Source organism: Saccostrea echinata, unplaced genomic scaffold, assembly GCF_033153115.1.
Source record: "Saccostrea echinata isolate AGI-Se365-2 ecotype Australia unplaced genomic scaffold, CSIRO_AGI_Sech_v1 ptg000064l, whole genome shotgun sequence".
Lineage (NCBI taxonomy): Eukaryota > Metazoa > Mollusca > Bivalvia > Ostreida > Ostreidae > Saccostrea > Saccostrea echinata.
In genome coordinates, this window is record NW_026889813.1 from 6102415 (window position 1) to 6127272 (window position 24858).

Here is a 24858-nt window from a genome sequence, read left to right on the forward strand (position 1 = left end):
CTGTGAATTACAATTAATTGATTTATTTACACAACTAATCATATTATAAACATTATAATGTAATATGAAAATGATGCAAAACTAAAGCAATATATCACAGCAGAATGTGCCACATATATTAAACGTATGTGATTCATATGTGACTTCAAGTACGTATCACATGAAAAAAACACCATGTACTTTAAATGTTCATAATCACACGTATAAATGTCATGCGTGACACATACGTTAAACATACATATTGACTACCATATGTTGCACACATACATTATTCATACAGATCACGTATGAATAACGTACGTTGCAATGTGTTTGTAACGCACATTTTGAGAAACATGCATTTAACACGTTTGTTAAATGCACTGCTCATAATATAATACCATACATGTGCCAAACCATCATGGTTAAACATATGTTTTGAACATTTTTTTCACATATTGTAAACATAGGTGAAACAAAAATGATATGCGATTGAAATATTCAATTGATGCATTTGACATAATTTTCTTCAAAGGCTTATTTTCTTTTCATCTGTTGAATGATCCACATTTTGAAGGTACATTTCTGGATATTCTTCACCTCAAATTTCCTGATCCTAATTGCTCTTTTGGCAATCACAACAAAAGACATTCATATTTAAGCCAAATTTAATGTTGCGTTTTTTTTTAACATCATTCTTCTGTAATTCCCTTTTATCTTAATTTTAAAGAAAAACAAAATATTAAATGAATTTGAATTCGGAAAAACACAGCTTTTTTATACCCCCGTCCGAAGGAGAGTGGGGGTATACTGTTTTACCCTTGTGTGTCTGTCTGTCTGTCTGTGTGTCCAGCTGTCTGTCTGTCTGACTGTAACAAAGGATGACTGCACTTAAGGACATGAGAAATTTGCGACAAAATAAACTTTCAAAACAAGCATTTTTCTTTTCATTGCATGAATGGTCAACATCTAATCTACAACTTTATGTAATTACGTTTAATAAAAGTGTGTATTTGCGAAGTTTGAATCTGTTTTCAAAGGCAGGGGTCATCACAATTTCTTGGATCTCCGTTCGATAATGAGGACACCCACTTTTTTACTGACTTTATACATAGTCAGCGCATGTTTGTCTATTGTTCTACGTTTAACAGTATTTGTATATTTGCATGAATAATAATGTGTCAAAAGGAGATTAATAGACAAACATGCGCTCATGGTTAAAAAGAGAAAAAAACTGCTTCTTCTTACATTCACTCTCTGTGTTGTAACCAAGGATTGTGACATGTTGAATATTATAATTCACCACGTGATTTCTTACCTCAGGAAACATGTCATTGTTATTTATCAAGTCTAATTTTAGACCCATTCTTACAATATTAGCTCCACCTCTCATGCATATCTAATGTTCAATCAAGGGCAGGCAAGTGTAAATTCACTATATTTGGAAAGCAGTAAGGACAAAAAAAACATTTAATCATTTTATTGTATCACAGTCTAAAATCATTTTAAGATTTAAATTTGGTTCCAAATTGTCAGGATTCTTTCATAAACATACAAAAGTGAAATAAGGTTTAGATATAAAAGCAACAGAAGCAATCGAAAAAGACCCAAAAACAGGCATTAAGTGCAGTCATCCTTTTTCATCACAGTTTTCTCAGCAACTACTGATTGCAGATGCTTGAAATATTAGCACATACTTTGTTGAGGCATGCCATATGGTGGGATCAATTTTTGTATGAATCCGATGTCAACTTCCTGTTTATCTGTATGTCTGTCCGTACCATACATAACAAATTTTTGTCGCAGTTTTCTCAGCAACTACTGATTGCAGATGCTTGAAATTTTAGCACACTTTTTGTTTAGGCATGCCATATGGTGGGATTTATTTTTGTACCAATCCAATGTCAACTTCCTGTTTATCCGTGCATCTGTCCATACCATACTTAACAAATTTTTGTCACAGTTTTCTCAGCATCTTCTCATTGCAGATGCTTGAAATTTTAGCACACTCTTTGTTTAGGCATGCCTTATGCTGGGATTTATTTTTTAGCTCACCTGAGCCGAAGGCTCAAGTGAGCTTTTCTGATCGAAATTTGTCCGTTGTCATCGGCGTTGTTGTCGTAAACTTTTCACATTTTCATCTTCTTCTCCAGAACTACTGGGCCAATTTCAATCAAACTTCGCACAAAGTATCCTTGGGTGAAGGGGATTCAAGTTTGTTCAAATGAAGGGCCACACCCTCCTCCAAGGGGAGATAATTATGAAATAGCAAAAAATTAATGGCATTATTGAAAAATCTTCTTCTCAAGAAGCAATGGGCCAGGAAAGATGAAACTCATGTGGAATTATTGTCAGGTAGTGTAGATTCAAATTTATACAAATCATGACCCCCAGGGATAGGGTGGGGCCATAATGGACGATCAAAGTTTTACAATGGAATATATAGGAAAAATCTTAAAAAATCTTCTTCTCAAGAATAGCAAAGCTATGATTGGTCATATTTATATGGAAGCATCCTCAGGTGGTGTAGATTCAAGTTTGTTCAAATCATGACCCCCAGGGATAGGGTGGAGCCACAATGGACGATCAAAGTTTTACATAGGAATATATAGGAAAAATCTTAAAAAATCTTCTCAAGAACAGCAAAGCTATGATTGGTCATGTTTGTATGGAAGCATCCTCAGGTGGTATAGATTCAAATTTGTTCAATTCATGACCCCCAGGGGTAGGGTTGGGCCAAAATGGACGATCAAAGTTAACAAATTAGGTGTACATGCTAGGAAAAATCTTCAAAAATCTTCTTCTCAAAATCAGCAAAGCCATGTTTGGTCAAATTTAAATGGAAGCATCTGCAGGTGGTGTAGATTCAAATTTGTTCAAATCCTGACCCCAGGGGTAGGGTGGGGCCACAATGGACATCAAAGTTTTCATAGAGTATATAGGAAAAATCTTTAAAAATCTTCTTCTCAAGAACAGCAAAGCTATGATTGATCATATTTAAAAGGAAGCATCCTCAGGTGGTGTAGATTCAAGTTTGTTAAAATCATGACACCCAGGGGTAGGGTGGGGCCACAATGGACGATCAAAGTTTTACATAGGAATATATAGGAAAAATCTTCAAAATCTTCTTCTCAAGAACAGTAAAGTTATGATTGGTCATATTTAAAAGGAAGCATCCTCAGGTGGTGTAGATTCAAGTTTGTTCAAATCATGACCCCCGGGGGTAGGTAGGGGCCACAATGGACGATCAAAGTTTTACATAGGAATATATAGGAAAAATCTTCAAAATCTTCTTCTCAAGAACAGCAAAGCCACGGTTGGTCATATTTATGCAGAAGCATCCTCAGATAGTGTAGATTCAAGTTTGTTCAAATCATGACCTCCAGTGGTAGGGTGGGGCCACAATGAAAGTTCAAGCTTATAGAGAAAAAAGTCACAGTTAGTCAAAAAATTATGTAAGCATCCTTAGTGTAGATTTAAATTTTTTTCAAATCATACCCCCCACTCCCTTTTAGGGGTAGGTTGGGACCACTTATGCATTTAAGCTTTTCAATACTAAACTGATTTTTCCTTTTTTCGTAGCCACAGTGCTCAGGTGAGCAATGTGGCCCCTGGGCTTCTTGTTGTACAAATCAGATGTCAACTTCCTGTTTTTCAATGCATTTGTCCATACCATACAATTTTTGGTCACAGTTTTCTCAGCAACTACTGATTGCAGATGCTTGAAATTTTAGAACACTCCTTGTATAGGCCTGCAATATGGATTCACTTTTGTAAGAATCTGATGTCAACTTCTTGTTCATCCCTTTGTCTGTCCATAACTGAACTTGTGTACATTCACATCAGAGTGTATATTCACATCAAAGCAGGGGTATTACTAGTGAGCATTGGCTCACAGACTTCTTGTTTCAACATTATTACTTTCCACATAAAACTCCTGGTTGATTCCCTGTAGAACTAAGATATGGTGTCGGATAACTACAGTTTTTTATTATTAATATCCTTCAAGTTGATTTTTAGCTCACTTCAACGAAGTTGAGATGAGCTTATGCTATACCCCTGGCATCGGCGTCAGCGTCGGCGTCCCGGTTAAATGTTAGGAGCAAGTCCATTCCCAAGTAACTGTAATCCCTACCTGGACCAAACTTGCATGGATGATGCATCTAGAGATGGACACTTCCACACTGGCTTTGGGTGCTGGATGTGAGATAGATTTTCCGGATGAGTGAGCAGGTTAAAGTTTTTGAAGCAGGTCCATTCCCAAGTCACTATAAGCCCTACCTGGACCAAACTTGCATGGATGATGCATCTAGGGAATGACATTACCATACTTGCTTTGGATGCTGGATCTGACCAATTTTTTTTAGATGAGTGAGCAGGTTAAAGTTTTTGAAGTAGGTCCATTCCCAAGTCACTATAAGCCCTACCTGGACCAAACTTGCATGGATGATGCATCTAGGGATGGACACTACCATACTTGCTTTGGATGCTGGATGTGAGCTAGATTTTCCACAAGAGTTTCCAGGTTAAGACTTTGGAGCAGGTCCATTTCCAAGTAACTATAAACCCTACCTGGACCAAACATGGATGATGCATTTAGGGATGTACACTAATCAACCTGCTTCGGATGCTGGATTTGACCTATATTTTTCACATGAGTGAATTTTAACCATATTTTCACAAAATTAACATGGATGATGTATCTAGGGATGGACACTTTCAGACATACTTTGGATTCTGAATCTAATGTACATTTTCCAGATGAGTGACCAGGGTATTTTTTTTGGAGTTGCTATACAATATTATGGCCTATTATGATTAAACTTGCGTAGATGGTGCATCTAAGGATGAAAACTTCCAGTCTTGCTTTGGATGTTGGAACTGACCAAAATTTTCTTGATTAGTAAACAGGTTAAAAGTTTTTTTGAGAAGGTCTATTTCCAAGTAACTATAAGTCCTACTTAAACCAAACTTGCATGGATATTTATCTTGGCATGTACACTAACTAGAAAATAAAAATATGTGAAATTTCTTACTTGTAGATAACATTCATTGAGGTGAGCTTCGTCATCTTTGATTACCTATGTTTTAAACTAGACTTTTCACTATTCTCAAATATCTACCTTATAATTCTTTACATGACAAATTTAAAATAGAAGTATTGTGAGTGAACTCAGAAAATTAAAACTTGTTCATCATATCCATGACTTGTTTGCTTTAAACTCAGAAGCATTATATAGATTTTCAATGAATCGATTCATTTTCACTATATGATCAATAAAACCCTGCCCTAACTCCTGAATCACTTAACCTGGGGAAAGAAATTTCATAATTTTGTGAATGGAACAAAAATAGTGAATTTCATGGTCCCTGCTCCCCCTGGGGCCTAAGGGATGAAGCTAAAACCAACAAAATTTATGCGTTCTGTAAAGCTGGACATCAAGCAAACTGCTAGCATGATTGTAATGAGCTGAGTGAATATGTGGTTGACAATACACATGTAAACCATGCATTTATTAACGTATGTGTAACATGTGGTAGCACATACTATATGTTACATATACGTGAAACATACGTAACACATACGAATATTTTAACTGCACATTTCACGTACTTTATGTACATCCATGTTATCTGTTCTTTGTATGTGTTACGTATGTGTAACATATAGTATGTGCTACTATATGTTACACATACGCGGCACAATTAGCTGTGTAAACATGTATATATATACATAATGATTAAACTATCACCGCGTGGTCCAGTGGTAGAGCGTCTGCTCTAGAGTTGCAGAGTAAGGAATTGATCCTTACGTTGCGGGTTCGAATCCCACTGTGGGACGTATAGACCGGTCCTTCGGATGAGACCGTATAAACTGAGGTCCCGTGTCACAGTAGATGCTGGCACAAAAAAGATCCCTCACTGCTCAATGGCCTTGTGTGCCGAGTATAGGTCAAAATTTTCAGCTCTCCACTGGCAAGTGGTGGCATCTCCATATGAGTGAAAAATTCTCGAGAGGGACGTTAAACAACAAAAAAACAAACTGATTAAACTAGCCTAGGTCTTTAAAGGAAGAAAAGAAGGTTGAGTTGAGAAAAACCAGGTCGTTTTTAGACGGGGTCACGTGACCCCATCTATTAATTTAATGTCAGTTGAGGCCTCAAAACGGAAGCCGTGCGTAGAACACATGAATAAAATCTACGCTGTATGAAAGAGTGCAGAAATTATTTGATCGAAATACAAACACTCTGGATAAAACTGAGGAGAGTGATATGAAGTTTTTCTTACTCAAATTAATGAAGCATTTTGAAAACTTTAAACATGAAAAAATTAATTGTAAATCACACTAGTAAACAAACTACTCGCCTGTGTAGTATTACGATTGCGTAACGCATCATCGATTGTTTACTTTCGGAAATATATTAATTCAGACCCGGTGAAATTCGGATAATTCAAAAAGGTTCCTTGACTTAGTAATTACTGAATTTTCTACTACAAAGTAAATGAAAAAAGTGAAGATATATCTTTCACAGTTTTTTGTATATTAATTAAAAAAATTAAGTTGGTATCAAAACCCTATAAAAATTTTGACAATGCAGTAATGAAATTTGTGAAATCTAGCATGAAGTTTATTTTGACCCCGTCTTTCAGTACTGTCTCAGTACTTTGATTATAATTTTTAGCTGTACTCATGGTCAGATTCCAGAAAAGCTATTGCATTAGTAAGGTACCTTGCAGCTTGTATGGGTTGGTAGCAATATGGATTTAAAATATTTCAAGGGAAGTAAAGAGGAAAAATCTTTTTAAAATAGGATACTAGGACCCATCTGAATATTTATATGCTTGTTGTAATACTCCTAGGTTTAGATCGGTCACTGTTCGTTATCTTCACCTTTTTCACTTAAAATGCATTGTTTATTTAAATTGTAACACAATATGTTTGCTATATTTTGTAATTCTATGTATAACGTTAAAACATATGTTTTAGGTCAAGGATTAAAAAGAAATATGGAGATTGATGCTTCAGCAGGAGAGGTAAATTTTATTATGCACTAAAAGAATATATCTAAGAAGTGTATTTCAGTTTTGAAAGTTCATCAAAGCAAAGCCATGAAATATGCCAGTTGAAAATCAAAACTGATGTCGGGAATTGATGAAATTGAATGCTGTAAAAATACTTTTTCAAATTGGTATTAATTTATGCTTTGTAAATGATCACGAATCTAAAAAGTATGTTTGTATATGCAGTACAAGTATATCGGTCCTTCATAAATGGTCAAAACTGAAATACCCACATAATATCTTCTTCCAACATTCACTATTCATTTAGTTGCAGTTCTTGGAATTTTTTTTTCTTATAAATTTTAAAGAAATCACATCTTACGTAAAAATGGTATTTGAGATTAATATTCAAGGAGGAAAGAAATGATACGAATTGACCTGTGTTGCGGCATGTATTTTTAATTTGACATATATAAGTGAAGGAAAATTTGCTTTGTCCCTGTGCCACAAAAAATTGTCTTGTATGGTTTGTCTTCATGAAATATATATGGAGAAAATGAACAGTATTCAAGCTCAAAAGTCCATTCAAACAATAGAGATGAGGAGCAGAGCAAATTACGTCAGAGGTGGGATCAGGTGCCATGAAGGAGTGAGCATTCCCTGCTGACCGGTCACACCCACTGTGTGCTCCTTTTCATGATTGCGAAAAACCTAACAATTAATATGAAAAACATCAGTAAGCATTTACTCAATGTTAGATAGTATTCGCTGACAAGGTCATTGTATCGACCAAAAAACTTTTGAAATGATGACTTCAAACCAGACTGTTGGTGTCCTTGTTTCATCAACTTGTATGTCAATAGTTTGCCTTGTTTTAGAAATTGTACATAAGTAGAGCATGCTCTTGCATATCAAATCAACTGAAAGACATAACCCCATATGCAGGTGATAAGGATATGTTGCTACCTAAGTAAGGGAAGTTCAGGATTGAAAAGTTGAAGTCAAAGTTTTTTTTGTTTTTGTTTTTTGTTTTTTGTTTTTTGGCTTAGGATTCCACTGACCCATTGAAATTAATTTTATCTCTGATATATCAGTGCTGTATCCTTTTTTTTTTTTTTTTTTTTTTTTTTTTTTTTTTTTTTTTTTTTACATTGAAATGAATTTCATACTGTGTTTGGTTAAACATAAAGAGGATATTACTGAGGTCCTTCATTTTTATTTGTGTAGATGAATAAGCCTTACTTAAAAAAAAAAACCTACATGTATAGGAATATCACTGCATTGTGTAATTTTATACAATTAACCAATTAATCGGTTGGAACATGTTGCTGTTAACCGAGTGACAGTTTTATATTCGATTGCTATCCCTAATTTATACAATTTTCTTAGATAAATTATGTAAAGAAAGAACTGAATTTCAGCATATTTTGGGTTTAAAGGTGCCAGGGCCTAGTAATCTGAAAATTCCTAGAGTGGTTAGTTCGAAAATTGATGACAATGTATTAAGAAGGGGAGAAGCTGAGTTTGTGGCCGATTTACAGGAATTTTCAAGTGAAGATGAAATGTCTGATGATCTAGAATTGGAGAATGGAGAAACTGAATCATTGACAGGTATTTTGTTCCCTTATTAATTGTTAAAGTTTGAGTGAGCTTTTCTGATCACCTGTCATCCATTGTTTTTACTGTATATATGACTGTTTGACTGTATGTCTAGTTGTCTTTTCATCTACATTTATTAATGATTCACATTTTTGACATCTTCTCAAAAACCACTTTAGTTAAACATTTCACCAAACTTACCATATAGCATCCTTGGGTGAAGGGTCATATGTACTTGTAAAGACAAAAGTTTGGGGGTTTTATTCATGGTGTAGGATGAGTTGTGGAAAAGAGATGGGTACTCCCTGTTATAGAAAGAATGGCAGATTCTATGTTTTACATTGTGAAACATTATTTATCCGCCCAATCAAAAAATAGAATATAGGAGTGGCACAATGTCATTATGTAATAAAGATTCAATGAAAATCTCATTAAATTTTATCCAGTGGTATAAGAGGAATTGTGAATAATAGACGAGTTCCCGGAAGTAATACTGACATGCAGAAAAATGTACAGAAGGACAGACACTCCCATCACTTTATACTTACTGCTTTTCAAAGGGGTGGGGTTATTATAAAGTAGTATGAACACAACAGAATGTGTCCATATTACTCTTTATAACAATCATTGTCTGGTGAAAATTTGTTCTTCAGTTTAAATCTTTTGGTAGCTAAGGATTATTCTATACATCATACTCAGGATATAATGTGAAATTCAAAACAAAAGTTATACATACTCAAAGAACAAACTTTATGTTAAAATAAGTCAATAAAGAAATAAATAACTGTAATTTTTACTATAGTCTAAATGCATATGTCTACAAACTTAAATCAAGACATTTCGTGATGCTGACTATTGTTTCTGAAACCTATTTTCAATCAGATTGAGAAAAAACCCCAACTTCTTAACCATTCCTGTTTGTCTGCTTCTTCCCCCTTATTTCAAATTTAGTCATATTTCTTATATATAATACATGTATTCCATATTACTCACAGGCATCAATAGCAGGTAATATTTTTGTCACATGAAGACATCATTCTATTTCAGGTGGGGTGAATCAAATGTAACCTTTGAAATTCATGATACTAAGGAGACAATCAAGGTCCCATTGACCTCTTGTTTAAATTTGAATCACTTTTGTAGTGTTTTATATGATTAACCAAATAACTAGCGTTTATATAACAGACTCATATAATCTTGTAAATTATTAACCATTTAGCAGTCAAAAGACCAAGGCATGTGTGGCTTCAAGAGGAGGATGAGGCAATACGGAACTTTTTCAAATGTGACATAAATGATGTTTCCAATTTAGGAAACAAAGGAAAACTACAAGGTATTTTTTAGCTCATTTCCTTGAGGTCCATGCAGTTAACTTCACTCTGTATTCTGACATTTGATTCAACTTTCTTTTTTTTCAATTTTAAAAGATATGGAGCACCAATTCACAAGTAATTATTATAGCTATGCCTGAACCAAACTAGCATGGATAAATGGATCTGTGGATAAATGAATCCTACAAGTTACTATATTTTGTAGATGAATGACCATATGTAAGTTTTTGGTTTTAGTCCATTCACAAGTAACCTGGACTAAACTTTCATGGATGTTGTATAGGGTTTGGGTCTATCTTGTTGAGAAAATAAAGATAAGCTTGGAATTTTTTTTATGCACATTTTGGAATATCAGCCTTATCCTAATTTACCATAAAAGGCACTGTCACGATGACTGTAAAGGTTTTCATAATCAATATAGTACCAGGTATTTAAACATTGGTGCATTTACCTGATGTGTTTATGCATCACTAATTTTCAAAGCTGGAGAAATGTAGCTCTCTGGTTGAGAAAATTTGGAACCAGAGAGCTACAGATTTAGTTTATTTTCTTTATAGTGACTAAGAAAATACATACATTCATATCTGAATACCCAGTGGTTTTGAAAGACTATGACTATAAAGAAAAAGTAAAAAAGATTCGTACTAAAGTGATAAATCTCAGAAGGCAGAACAGGCAGAGATACTACAAGTACATGAAGGAGTTACAACATAATTAAAAGAAGAGTATAATTCCCCAACATCTCTATTGATCTTCATCAAAAAGGTAAGAAAAACAAAAACTACATGTCACTTTAATTTTCACTGTTTGTAAATGAAGAGCTTCAAGTTCAGAGGTAAAGTGTATGTTTATCATTTGTTTGTTGACCTCTACATCTGTATGTAAAAAAAATTCAGAAACACTACTGTAAATCTGGAAATTTTGGCATCAATTTACTTTCATTAATTTTAAGTTTTACGACTCCAAATTTTGTGAATTCACACCGTTGCTATTGATCAAAATGTAGGGAAATAAATTAAAAAAATTAAGTTAAACCTATTTTCTATCAATCATGCTCAAGCTTTTGCTTTCCAAAACAGAACCAAATGCAACAGCCTCTTCAACCATTGTTGTGTGAAAATGAGTCCTAGTGGTTTAGCAGTGTCACCATTAAAAACTGGAATACTTGAGAAAGAAGGCCCTTTGCGACAGAGCGTGGAACTTATGCCAACCCACAATCTGGAGGCTTTGAGGTCATTTGAACGACACATCATTTCCCGCAGTAAAATCTCTTTACTATTGGTTATGTGAAAAAGTTCGACAGTTTATTGATAGGATGTGTAAGTTTGCAATGCGTGTTAACATGTATGTTGAAATTTTTTTTAGACCCATGAAATGATGTACTGCTGCTGCTGTCAGTGAATACTTGTTGAAAGCTCCTGCTTGAGTAAGAAGGCCCTTTGCGACAGAGCGTGGAACTTACGCCAACCCACAATCTGGAGGCTTTGAGGTCATTTGAACGACACATCATTTCCCGCAGTAAGATCTTCTTACTCTTGGTTATGTTAAAAGTTTGACTGTTTATGGGTAGGATGTGCAACTTTGTAAAGCAAGTTAAAATGAATGTTGAATTTTTTTTTATTCAGACCCATGAAATGATGTACTACTGTTGCCGTCAGTGAATACTTGTTGAAAGCTCCTGCCTGAGAAAGAAGGCCCTTTGCGACAGAGCGTGGAACTTACGCCAACCCACAATCTGGAGGCTTTGAGGTCATTTGAACGACATATCATTTCCCGCAGTAAGATTTCTTTAGTCTTGGTTTTGTGAAAAAGTTTGACTGTTTATTGATAGTTTGTGTAAGTTAGTAATGCATATTAAAATATATGTTGAATTATTTTTCAGACCCATGAAATGATGTACTGCTGCTGCTGTCAGTGAATACTTGTTGAAAGCTCCTGCTTGAGAAAGAAGGCCCTTTGCGACAGAGCGTGGAACTTACGCCAACCCACAATCTGGAGGCTTTGAGGTCATTTGAACGACACATCATTTCCCGCAGTGAGATCTTCTTACTCTTGGTTATGTTAAAAGTTTGACTGTTTATTGGTAGGATGTGCAACTTTGTAATGCATGTTAAAATGAATGTTAAATTTTTTTTATTCAGACCCATGAAATGATGTACTGCTGTTGCTGTCAGTGAATACTTGTTGAAAGCTCCTGCCTGAGAAAGAAGGCCCTTTGCGACAGAGCGTGGAACTTACGCCAACCCACAATCTGGAGGCTTTGAGGTCATTTGAACGACACATCATTTCCCACAGTAAGATTTCTTTAGTCTTGGTTTTGTGAAAAAGTTTGACTGTTTATTGATAGTATGTGTAAGTTTGTAATGCATGTTAAAATATATGTTGAATTATTTTTCAGACCCATGAAATGATGTACTGCTGCTGCTGTCAGTGAATACTTGTTGAAAGCTCCTGCTTGAGAAAGAAGGCCCTTTGCGACAGAGCGTGGAACTTACGCCAACCCACAATCTGGAGGCTTTGAGGTCATTTGAACGACACATCATTTCCCGCAGTGAGATCTTCTTACTCTTGGTTATGTTAAAAGTTTGACTGTTTATGGGTAGGATGTGCAACTTTGTAATGCATGTTAAAATGAATGTTAAAGTTTTTTTATTCAGACCCATGAAATGATGTACTGCTGTTGCTGTCAGTGAATACTTGTTGAAAGCTCCTGCTTGAGTAAGAAGGCCCTTTGCGACAGAGCGTGGAACTTACGCCAACCCACAATCTGGAGGCTTTGAGGTCATTTGAACGACACATCATTTCCCGCAGTAAGATTTCTTTAGTCTTGGTTTTGTGAAAAAGTTTGACTGTTTATTGATAGTATGTGTAAGTTTGTAATGCATGTTAAAATGAATGTTAAATTTTTTTTATTCAGACACATGAAATGATGTACTGCTGTTGCTGTCAGTGAATACTTGTTGAAAGCTCCTGCCTAAAAAGAAGGCCCTTTGCGACAGAGCGTGGAACTTACGCCAACCCACAATCTGGAGGCTTTGAGGTCATTTGAACGACACATCATTTCCCACAGTAAGATTTCTTTAGTCTTGGTTTTGTGAAAAAGTTTGACTGTTTATTGATAGTATGTGTAAGTTAGTAATGCATGTTAAAATATATGTTGAATTATTTTTCAGACCCATGAAATGATGTACTGCTGCTGCTGTCAGTGAATACTTGTTGAAAGCTCCTGCTTGAGTAAGAAGGCCCTTTGCGACAGAGCGTGGAACTTACGCCAACCCACAATCTGGAGGCTTTGAGGTCATTTGAACGACACATCATTTCCCGCAGTAAGATCTTCTTACTCTTGGTTATGTTAAAAGTTGACTGTTTATTGGTAGGATGTGCAACTTTGTAATGCATGTTAAAATGAATGTTGAATTTTTTTTATTCAGACCCATGAAATGATGTACTGCTGCTGCTGTCAGTGAATACTTGTTGAAAGCTCCTGCTTGAGTAAGAAGGCCCTTTGCGACAGAGCGTGGAAACTACGCCAACCCACAATCTGGAGGCTTTGAGGTCATTTGAACGACACATCATTTCCCGCAGTAAGATCTTCTTACTCTTGGTTATGTTAAAAGTTTGACTGTTTATTGGTAGGATGTGTAAGTTTGTAATGCATGTTAAAATGTATGTTGAATTATTTTTCAGACCCATGAAATGATGTACTGCTGTTGCTGTCAGTGAATACTTGTTGAAAGCTCCTGCCTGAGAAAGAAGGCCCTTTGCGACAGAGCGTGGAACTTACGCCAACCCACAATCTGGAGGCTTTGAGGTCATTTGAACGACACATCATTTCCCGCAGTAAGATTTCTTTAGTCTTGGTTTTGTGAAAAAGTTTGACTGTTTATTGATAGTATGTGTAAGTTTGTAATGCATGTTAAAATATATGTTGAATTATTTTTCAGACCCATGAAATGATGTACTGCTGCTGCTGTCAGTGAATACTTGTTGAAAGCTCCTGCCTGAGAAAGAAGGCCCTTTGCGACAGAGCGTGGAACTTACGCCAACCCACAATCTGGAGGCTTTGAGGTCATTTGAACGACACATCATTTCCCGCAGTAAGATTTCTTTAGTCTTGGTTTTGTGAAAATGTTTGACTGTTTATTGGTAGGATGTGTAAGTTTGTAATGCATGTAAAAATGTATGTTGAATTATTTTTCAGACCCATGAAATGATGTACTGCTGCTGCTGTCAGTGAATGCTTGTTGAAAGCTCCTGCCTGAGAAAGAAGGCCCTTTGCGACAGAGCGTGGAACTTACGCCAACCCACAATCTGGAGGCTTTGAGGTCATTTGAACGACACATCATTTCCCGCAGTAAGATCTTCTTACTCTTGGTTATGTTAAAAGTTGACTGTTTATTGGTAGGATGTGCAACTTTGTAATGCATGTTAAAATGAATGTTGAATTTTTTTTATTCAGACCCATGAAATGATGTACTGCTGTTGCTGTCAGTGAATACTTGTTGAAAGCTCCTGCCTGAGAAAGAAGGCCCTTTGCGACAGAGCGTGGAACTTACGCCAACCCACAATCTGGAGGCTTTGAGGTCATTTGAACGACACATCATTTCCCGCAGTAAGATTTCTTTAGTCTTGGTTTTGTGAAAAAGTTTGACTGTTTATTGATAGTATGTGTAAGTTAGTAATGCATGTTAAAATATATGTTGAATTATTTTTCAGACCCATGAAATGATGTACTGCTGCTGCTGTCAGTGAATACTTGTTGAAAGCTCCTGCTTGAGAAAGAAGGCCCTTTGCGACAGAGCGTGGAAACTATGCCAACCCACAATCTGGAGGCTTTGAGGTCATTTGAACGACACATCATTTCCCGCAGTAAGATCTTCTTACTCTTGGTTATGTTAAAAGTTTGACTGTTTATGGGTAGGATGTGTAAGTTTGTAATGCATGTTAAAATGTATGTTGAATTATTTTTCAGACCCATGAAATGATGTACTGCTGTTGCTGTCAGTGAATACTTGTTGAAAGCTCCTGCCTGAGAAAGAAGGCCCTTTGCGACAGAGCGTGGAACTTACGCCAACCCACAATCTGGAGGCTTTGAGGTCATTTGAACGACACATCATTTCCCGCAGTAAGATTTCTTTAGTCTTGGTTTTGTGAAAAAGTTTGACTGTTTATTGATAGTATGTGTAAGTTTGTAATGCATGTTAAAATATATGTTGAATTATTTTTCAGACCCATGAAATGATGTACTGCTGCTGCTGTCAGTGAATACTTGTTGAAAGCTCCTGCTTGAGTAAGAAGGCCCTTTGCGACAGAGCGTGGAACTTACGCCAACCCACAATCTGGAGGCTTTGAGGTCATTTGAACGACACATCATTTCCCGCAGTAAGATTTCTTTAGTCTTGGTTTTGTGAAAAAGTTTGACTGTTTATTGATAGTATGTGTAAGTTTGTAATGCATGTTAAAATATATGTTGAATTATTTTTCAGACCCATGAAATGATGTACTGCTGCTGCTGTCAGTGAATACTTGTTGAAAGCTCCTGCTTGAGTAAGAAGGCCCTTTGCGACAGAGCGTGGAACTTACGCCAACCCACAATCTGGAGGCTTTGAGGTCATTTGAACGACACATCATTTCCCGCAGTAAGATCTTCTTACTCTTGGTTATGTTAAAAGTTTGACTGTTTATGGGTAGGATGTGCAACTTTGTAAAGCAAGTTAAAATGAATGTTGAATTTTTTTTTATTCAGACCCATGAAATGATGTACTACTGTTGCCGTCAGTGAATACTTGTTGAAAGCTCCTGCCTGAGAAAGAAGGCCCTTTGCGACAGAGCGTGGAACTTACGCCAACCCACAATCTGGAGGCTTTGAGGTCATTTGAACGACATATCATTTCCCGCAGTAAGATTTCTTTAGTCTTGGTTTTGTGAAAAAGTTTGACTGTTTATTGATAGTTTGTGTAAGTTAGTAATGCATATTAAAATATATGTTGAATTATTTTTCAGACCCATGAAATGATGTACTGCTGCTGCTGTCAGTGAATACTTGTTGAAAGCTCCTGCTTGAGAAAGAAGGCCCTTTGCGACAGAGCGTGGAACTTACGCCAACCCACAATCTGGAGGCTTTGAGGTCATTTGAACGACACATCATTTCCCGCAGTGAGATCTTCTTACTCTTGGTTATGTTAAAAGTTTGACTGTTTATTGGTAGGATGTGCAACTTTGTAATGCATGTTAAAATGAATGTTAAATTTTTTTTATTCAGACCCATGAAATGATGTACTGCTGTTGCTGTCAGTGAATACTTGTTGAAAGCTCCTGCCTGAGAAAGAAGGCCCTTTGCGACAGAGCGTGGAACTTACGCCAACCCACAATCTGGAGGCTTTGAGGTCATTTGAACGACACATCATTTCCCACAGTAAGATTTCTTTAGTCTTGGTTTTGTGAAAAAGTTTGACTGTTTATTGATAGTATGTGTAAGTTTGTAATGCATGTTAAAATATATGTTGAATTATTTTTCAGACCCATGAAATGATGTACTGCTGCTGCTGTCAGTGAATACTTGTTGAAAGCTCCTGCTTGAGAAAGAAGGCCCTTTGCGACAGAGCGTGGAACTTACGCCAACCCACAATCTGGAGGCTTTGAGGTCATTTGAACGACACATCATTTCCCGCAGTGAGATCTTCTTACTCTTGGTTATGTTAAAAGTTTGACTGTTTATGGGTAGGATGTGCAACTTTGTAATGCATGTTAAAATGAATGTTAAAGTTTTTTTATTCAGACCCATGAAATGATGTACTGCTGTTGCTGTCAGTGAATACTTGTTGAAAGCTCCTGCTTGAGTAAGAAGGCCCTTTGCGACAGAGCGTGGAACTTACGCCAACCCACAATCTGGAGGCTTTGAGGTCATTTGAACGACACATCATTTCCCGCAGTAAGATTTCTTTAGTCTTGGTTTTGTGAAAAAGTTTGACTGTTTATTGATAGTATGTGTAAGTTTGTAATGCATGTTAAAATGAATGTTAAATTTTTTTTATTCAGACACATGAAATGATGTACTGCTGTTGCTGTCAGTGAATACTTGTTGAAAGCTCCTGCCTAAAAAGAAGGCCCTTTGCGACAGAGCGTGGAACTTACGCCAACCCACAATCTGGAGGCTTTGAGGTCATTTGAACGACACATCATTTCCCACAGTAAGATTTCTTTAGTCTTGGTTTTGTGAAAAAGTTTGACTGTTTATTGATAGTATGTGTAAGTTAGTAATGCATGTTAAAATATATGTTGAATTATTTTTCAGACCCATGAAATGATGTACTGCTGCTGCTGTCAGTGAATACTTGTTGAAAGCTCCTGCTTGAGTAAGAAGGCCCTTTGCGACAGAGCGTGGAACTTACGCCAACCCACAATCTGGAGGCTTTGAGGTCATTTGAACGACACATCATTTCCCGCAGTAAGATCTTCTTACTCTTGGTTATGTTAAAAGTTGACTGTTTATTGGTAGGATGTGCAACTTTGTAATGCATGTTAAAATGAATGTTGAATTTTTTTTATTCAGACCCATGAAATGATGTACTGCTGCTGCTGTCAGTGAATACTTGTTGAAAGCTCCTGCTTGAGTAAGAAGGCCCTTTGCGACAGAGCGTGGAAACTACGCCAACCCACAATCTGGAGGCTTTGAGGTCATTTGAACGACACATCATTTCCCGCAGTAAGATCTTCTTACTCTTGGTTATGTTAAAAGTTTGACTGTTTATTGGTAGGATGTGTAAGTTTGTAATGCATGTTAAAATGTATGTTGAATTATTTTTCAGACCCATGAAATGATGTACTGCTGTTGCTGTCAGTGAATACTTGTTGAAAGCTCCTGCCTGAGAAAGAAGGCCCTTTGCGACAGAGCGTGGAACTTACGCCAACCCACAATCTGGAGGCTTTGAGGTCATTTGAACGACACATCATTTCCCGCAGTAAGATTTCTTTAGTCTTGGTTTTGTGAAAAAGTTTGACTGTTTATTGATAGTATGTGTAAGTTTGTAATGCATGTTAAAATATATGTTGAATTATTTTTCAGACCCATGAAATGATGTACTGCTGCTGCTGTCAGTGAATACTTGTTGAAAGCTCCTGCCTGAGAAAGAAGGCCCTTTGCGACAGAGCGTGGAACTTACGCCAACCCACAATCTGGAGGCTTTGAGGTCATTTGAACGACACATCATTTCCCGCAGTAAGATTTCTTTAGTCTTGGTTTTGTGAAAATGTTTGACTGTTTATTGGTAGGATGTGTAAGTTTGTAATGCATGTAAAAATGTATGTTGAATTATTTTTCAGACCCATGAAATGATGTACTGCTGCTGCTGTCAGTGAATGCTTGTTGAAAGCTCCTGCCTGAGAAAGAAGGCCCTTTGCGACAGAGCGTGGAACTTACGCCAACCCACAATCTGGAGGCTTTGAGGTCATTTGAACGACACATCATTTCCCGCAGTAAGATCTTCTTACTCTTGGTTATGTTAAAAGTTGACTGTTTATTGGTAGGATGTGCAACTTTGTAATGCATGTTAAAATGAATGTTGAATTTTTTTTATTCAGACCCATGAAATGATGTACTGCTGTTGCTGTCAGTGAATACTTGTTGAAAGCTCCTGCCTGAGAAAGAAGGCCCTTTGCGACAGAGCGTGGAACTTACGCCAACCCACAATCTGGAGGCTTTGAGGTCATTTGAACGACACATCATTTCCCGCAGTAAGATTTCTTTAGTCTTGGTTTTGTGAAAAAGTTTGACTGTTTATTGATAGTATGTGTAAGTTAGTAATGCATGTTAAAATATATGTTGAATTATTTTTCAGACCCATGAAATGATGTACTGCTGCTGCTGTCAGTGAATACTTGTTGAAAGCTCCTGCTTGAGAAAGAAGGCCCTTTGCGACAGAGCGTGGAAACTATGCCAACCCACAATCTGGAGGCTTTGAGGTCATTTGAACGACACATCATTTCCCGCAGTAAGATCTTCTTACTCTTGGTTATGTTAAAAGTTTGACTGTTTATGGGTAGGATGTGTAAGTTTGTAATGCATGTTAAAATGTATGTTGAATTATTTTTCAGACCCATGAAATGATGTACTGCTGTTGCTGTCAGTGAATACTTGTTGAAAGCTCCTGCCTGAGAAAGAAGGCCCTTTGCGACAGAGCGTGGAACTTACGCCAACCCACAATCTGGAGGCTTTGAGGTCATTTGAACGACACATCATTTCCCGCAGTAAGATTTCTTTAGTCTTGGTTTTGTGAAAAAGTTTGACTGTTTATTGATAGTATGTGTAAGTTTGTAATGCATGTTAAAATATATGTTGAATTATTTTTCAGACCCATGAAATGATGTACTGCTGCTGCTGTCAGTGAATACTTGTTGAAAGCTCCTGCCTGAGAAAGAAGGCCCTTTGCGACAGAGCGTGGAACTTACGCCAACCCACAATCTGGAGGCTTTGAGGTCATTTGAACGACACATCATTTCCCGCAGTAAGATTTCTTTAGTCTTGGTTTTGTGAAAATGTTTGACTGTTTATTGGTAGGATGTGTAAGTTTGTAATGCATGTAAAAATGTATGTTGAATTATTTTTCAGACCCATGAAATGATGTACTGCTGCTGCTGTCAGTGAATGCTTGTTGAAAGCTCCTGCCTGAGAAAGAAGGCCCTTTGCGACAGAGCGTGGAACTTACGCCAACCCACAATCTGGAGGCTTTGAGGTCATTTGAACGACACATCATTTCCCGCAGTAAGATCTTCTTACTCTTGGTTATGTTAAAAGTTGACTGTTTATTGGTAGGATGTGCAACTTTGTAATGCATGTTAAAATGAATGTTGAATTTTTTTTATTCAGACCCATGAAATGATGTACTGCTGTTGCTGTCAGTGAATACTTGTTGAAAGCTCCTGCCTGAGAAAGAAGGCCCTTTGCGACAGAGCGTGGAACTTACGCCAACCCACAATCTGGAGGCTTTGAGGTCATTTGAACGACACATCATTTCCCGCAGTAAGATTTCTTTAGTCTTGGTTTTGTGAAAAAGTTTGACTGTTTATTGATAGTATGTGTAAGTTAGTAATGCATGTTAAAATATATGTTGAATTATTTTTCAGACCCATGAAATGATGTACTGCTGCTGCTGTCAGTGAATACTTGTTGAAAGCTCCTGCTTGAGAAAGAAGGCCCTTTGCGACAGAGCGTGGAAACTACGCCAACCCACAATCTGGAGGCTTTGAGGTCATTTGAACGACACATCATTTCCCGCAGTAAGATCTTCTTACTCTTGGTTATGTTAAAAGTTTGACTGTTTATGGGTAGGATGTGTAAGTTTGTAATGCATGTTAAAATGTATGTTGAATTATTTTTCAGACCCATGAAATGATGTACTGCTGTTGCTGTCAGTGAATACTTGTTGAAAGCTCCTGCCTGAGAAAGAAGGCCCTTTGCGACAGAGCGTGGAACTTCGCCAACCCACAATCTGGAGGCTTTGAGGTCATTTGAACGACACATCATTTCCCGCAGTAAGATTTCTTTAGTCTTGGTTTTGTGAAAAAGTTTGACTGTATATTGATAGTATGTGTAAGTTAGTAATGCATGTAAAAATATATGTTGAATTATTTTTCAGACCCATGAAATGATGTACTGCTGGTGCTGTCAGTGAATACTTGTTGAAAGCTCCTGCTTGAGAAAGAAGGCCCTTTGCGACAGAGCGTGGAACTTACGCCAACCCACAATCTGGAGGCTTTGAGGTCATTTGAACGACACATCTTTTCCCGCAGTAAGATTTCTTTAGTCTTGGTTTTGTGAAAAAGTTTGACTGTTTATTGATAGTATGTGTAAGTTAGTAATGCATGTTAAAATATATGTTGAATTATTTTTCAGACCCATGAAATGATGTACTGCTGCTGCTGTCAGTGAATACTTGTTGAAAGCTCCTGCCTGAGAAAGAAGGCCCTTTGCGACAGAGCGTGGAACTTACGCCAACCCACAATCTGGAGGCTTTGAGGTCATTTGAACGACACATCATTTCCCACAGTAAGATTTCTTTAGTCTTGGTTTTGTGAAAATGTTTGACTGTTTATTGGTAGGATGTGTAAGTTTGTAATGCATGTTAAAATGTATGTTGAATTATTTTTCAGACCCATGAAATGATGTACTGCTGCTGCTGTCAGTGAATGCTTGTTGAAAGCTCCTGCCTGAGAAAGAAGGCCCTTTGCGACAGAGCGTGGAACTTACGCCAACCCACAATCTGGAGGCTTTGAGGTCATTTGAACGACACATCATTTCCCGCAGTAAGATCTTCTTACTCTTGGTTATGTTAAAAGTTGACTGTTTATTGGTAGGATGTGCAACTTTGTAATGCATGTTAAAATGAATGTTGAATTTTTTTTATTCAGACCCATGAAATGATGTACTGCTGCTGCTGTCAGTGAATACTTGTTGAAAGCTCCTGCTTGAGAAAGAAGGCCCTTTGCGACAGAGCGTGGAACTTACGCCAACCCACAATCTGGAGGCTTTGAGGTCATTTGAACGACACATCATTTCCCGCAGTAAGATCTTCTTACTCTTGGTTATGTTAAAAGTTTGACTGTTTATGGGTAGGATGTGCAACTTTGTAATGCATGTTAAAATGAATGTTAAATTTTTTTTATTCAGACCCATGAAATGATGTACTGCTGTTGCTGTCAGTGAATACTTGTTGAAAGCTCCTGCTTGAGTAAGAAGGCCCTTTGCGACAGAGCGTGGAACTTACGCCAACCCACAATCTGGAGGCTTTGAGGTCATTTGAACGACACATCATTTCCCGCAGTAAGATTTCTTTAGTCTTGGTTTTGTGAAAAAGTTTGACTGTTTATTGATAGTATGTGTAAGTTTGTAATGCATGTTAAAATGAATGTTAAATTTTTTTTATTCAGACCCATGAAATGATGTACTGCTGTTGCTGTCAGTGAATACTTGTTGAAAGCTCCTGCTTGAGAAAGAAGGCCCTTTGCGACAGAGCGTGGAAACTACGCCAACCCACAATCTGGAGGCTTTGAGGTCATTTGAACGACACATCATTTCCCGCAGTAAGATCTTCTTACTCTTGGTTATGTTAAAAGTTTGACTGTTTATGGGTAGGATGTGTAAGTTTGTAATGCATGTTAAAATGTATGTTGAATTATTTTTCAGACCCATGAAATGATGTACTGCTGCTGCTGTCAGTGAATACTTGTTGAAAGCTCCTGCCTGAGAAAGAAGGCCCTTTGCGACAGAGCGTGGAACTTCGCCAACCCACAATCTGGAGGCTTTGAGGTCATTTGAACGACACATCATTTCCCGCAGTAAGATTTCTTTAGTCTTGGTTTTGTGAAAAAGTTTGACTGTTTATTGATAGTATGTGTAAGTTTGTAATGCATGTTAAAATATATGTTGATTTTTTTTTCAGACCCATGAAATGATGTACTGCTGCTGCTGTCAGTGAATACTTGTTGAAAACTTCTGCTTGAGTAAGAAGGCCCTTTGCGACAGAGCGTGGAAAATACGCCAACCCACAATCTGGAGGCTTTGAGGTCATTTGAACGACACATCATTTCCCGCAGTAAGATCTTCTTACTCTTGGTTATGTTAAAAGTTTGACTGTTTATTGGTAGGATGTGCAACTTTGTAATGCAAGTTAAAATGAATGTTGAATTTTTTTTATTCAGACCCATGAAATGATGTACTGCTGTTGCTGTCAGTGAATACTTGTTGAAAGCTCCTGCCTGAGAAAGAAGGCCCTTTGCGACAGAGCGTGGAACTTACGCCAACCCACAATCTGGAGGCTTTGAGGTCATTTGAACGACACATCATTTCCCACAGTAAGATTTCTTTAGTCTTGGTTTTGTGAAAAAGTTTGACTGTTTATTGATAGTATGTGTAAGTTAGTAATGCATGTTAAAATATATGTTGAATTATTTTTCAGACCCATGAAATGATGTACTGCTGCTGCTGTCAGTGAATACTTGTTGAAAGCTCCTGCCTGAGAAAGAAGGCCCTTTGCGACAGAGCGTGGAACTTACGCCAACCCACAATCTGGAGGCTTTGAGGTCATTTGAACGACACATCATTTCCCGCAGTGAGATTTCTTTAGTCTTGGTTTTGTGAAAATGTTTGACTGTTTATTGGTAGGATGTGTAAGTTTGTAATGCATGTAAAAATGTATGTTGAATTATTTTTCAGACCCATGAAATGATGTACTGCTGCTACTGTCAGTGAATATTTGTTGAAAGCTCCTGCTTGAGTAAGAAGGCCCTTTGCGACAGAGCGTGGAACTTACGCCAACCCACAATCTGGAGGCTTTGAGGTCATTTGAACGACACATCATTTCCCGCAGTAAGATTTCTTTAGTCTTGGTTTTGTGAAAATGTTTGACTGTTTATTGGTAGGATGTGTAAGTTTGTAATGCATGTAAAAATGTATGTTGAATTATTTTTCAGACCCATGAAATGAGGTACTGCTGCTACTGTCAGTGAATATTTGTTGAAAGCTCCTGCTTGAGTAAGAAGGCCCTTTGCGACAGAGCGTGGAACTTACGCCAACCCACAATCTGGAGGCTTTGAGGTCATTTGAACGACACATCATTTCCCGCAGTAAGATCTTCTTACTCTTGGTTATGTTAAAAGTTTGACTGTTTATGTGTAGGATGTGTAAGTTTGTAATGCATGTTAAAATGAATGTTAAATTTTTTTTATTCAGACCCATGAAATGATGTACTGCTGTTGCTGTCAGTGAATACTTGTTGAAAGCTCCTGCCTGAGAAAGAAGGCCCTTTGCGACAGAGCGTGGAACTTACGCCAACCCACAATCTGGAGGCTTTGAGGTCATTTGAATGACACATCATTTCCTGCAGTAAGATTTCTTTAGTCTTATAATTGTGAAAAAGTACAAGTGGTTTTTGATGGTATGTTATGGTTTGTAACAGTGTTAAAATGTATGTTGTAAGTTTAGAAATCTGCTAGACTCCTATAGAAAAAGGCCATTTGGGACAGAGTATGAAACTTTCCAACCCACAATCTGGAGGCTTTGAGGTCATTTGAATGATACATCTTTTTCAGCCGTAAGATTTCTTTTTTGGGAGAATTGTGAAATACTTTTCATGTCAATAATTAGGGATTTTAATTTTATTCGGACACTTTAGTTGAACAGTCGGAGGCTTAAGTCAAACGATAGTTGAATATTTGCTGAATATTTACAAACGCATCTTTTTTTTCAGATATTGTATCATATTTGTTTAGTTTTTGTAGAACCCTATTTCTTGTCCTCTAGTACCCAGCTGGTGATACTTTAGTTACAAAGACCAGAAATTGTAAATACATGGACATGAAAAAGGAATAATATGACGATTTTCCATCACTCTTTTCATATATAATTAACAAACTTGTTTCAGATCCTATTTCTGATATATTATTATATTTATTGCTTGTAGAATAGAAACTGATACATGTGTGTGACACCTTTATGTAGCAGAGAAACAAAGATGCAAATTACCCGGTATCAATATTAATAATTATTGCATGGGCTTAATTAGGGCCCAACACTATTATATTGATACACCCATAGGATTCACTTATTATTTTTGCCTAGATCCAAAAATGTTTTTCTTTCCTTAATTATTTTTGGTTACAAATACAGAATTGAAATACTGTTATTTATTTATTAATGAAGTGATGTTATTTGCTGTGTGAAAAAAGTTAAGCATTTGTAAAGAATATTTTTTTTAAATCTGACAAATAATTAATTGTACAGCAACAAGACATTGAATATTGATCATCCTAAACTGTTCAAATATGGGATGTTCAATCAACGGGCTAATTAATTTAAGAAAGACTTATTCATAAGAAAACATATTTTGTTGTTTTTACTTGTATTCTAGAAGTGGAATTTGCTTCCATGATATCATTTTAGTTTTGAGAAAAT

At 36.8% G+C, this 24858-nt stretch overlaps 4 long non-coding RNA genes across 4 annotated transcripts; all 4 read left to right on the forward strand.

Annotated features, from left to right (window-relative positions):
* The first annotated feature begins 14168 nt into the window (after nt 1-14168).
* LOC133175979 (uncharacterized) lies at nt 14169-15030 on the forward strand. The gene is made up of 3 exons (XR_009719364.1): nt 14169-14265; nt 14371-14523; nt 14884-15030. It is a non-coding gene; the product is annotated as an uncharacterized LOC133175979 (long non-coding RNA).
* A 3259-nt stretch (nt 15031-18289) lies between these two features.
* LOC133175978 (uncharacterized) lies at nt 18290-19151 on the forward strand. Its single transcript, XR_009719363.1, has 3 exons — nt 18290-18386; nt 18492-18644; nt 19005-19151. It is a non-coding gene; the product is annotated as an uncharacterized LOC133175978 (long non-coding RNA).
* Nucleotides 19152-19574: 423 nt separating this feature from the next.
* Nucleotides 19575-20435, forward strand: LOC133175612 (uncharacterized). The gene is made up of 3 exons (XR_009719311.1): nt 19575-19671; nt 19777-19929; nt 20290-20435. It is a non-coding gene; the product is annotated as an uncharacterized LOC133175612 (long non-coding RNA).
* A 923-nt stretch (nt 20436-21358) lies between these two features.
* On the forward strand, nt 21359-21912 carry LOC133175776 (uncharacterized). The gene is made up of 3 exons (XR_009719324.1): nt 21359-21470; nt 21577-21729; nt 21837-21912. It is a non-coding gene; the product is annotated as an uncharacterized LOC133175776 (long non-coding RNA).
* The last annotated feature ends 2946 nt before the right edge of the window (nt 21913-24858 follow it).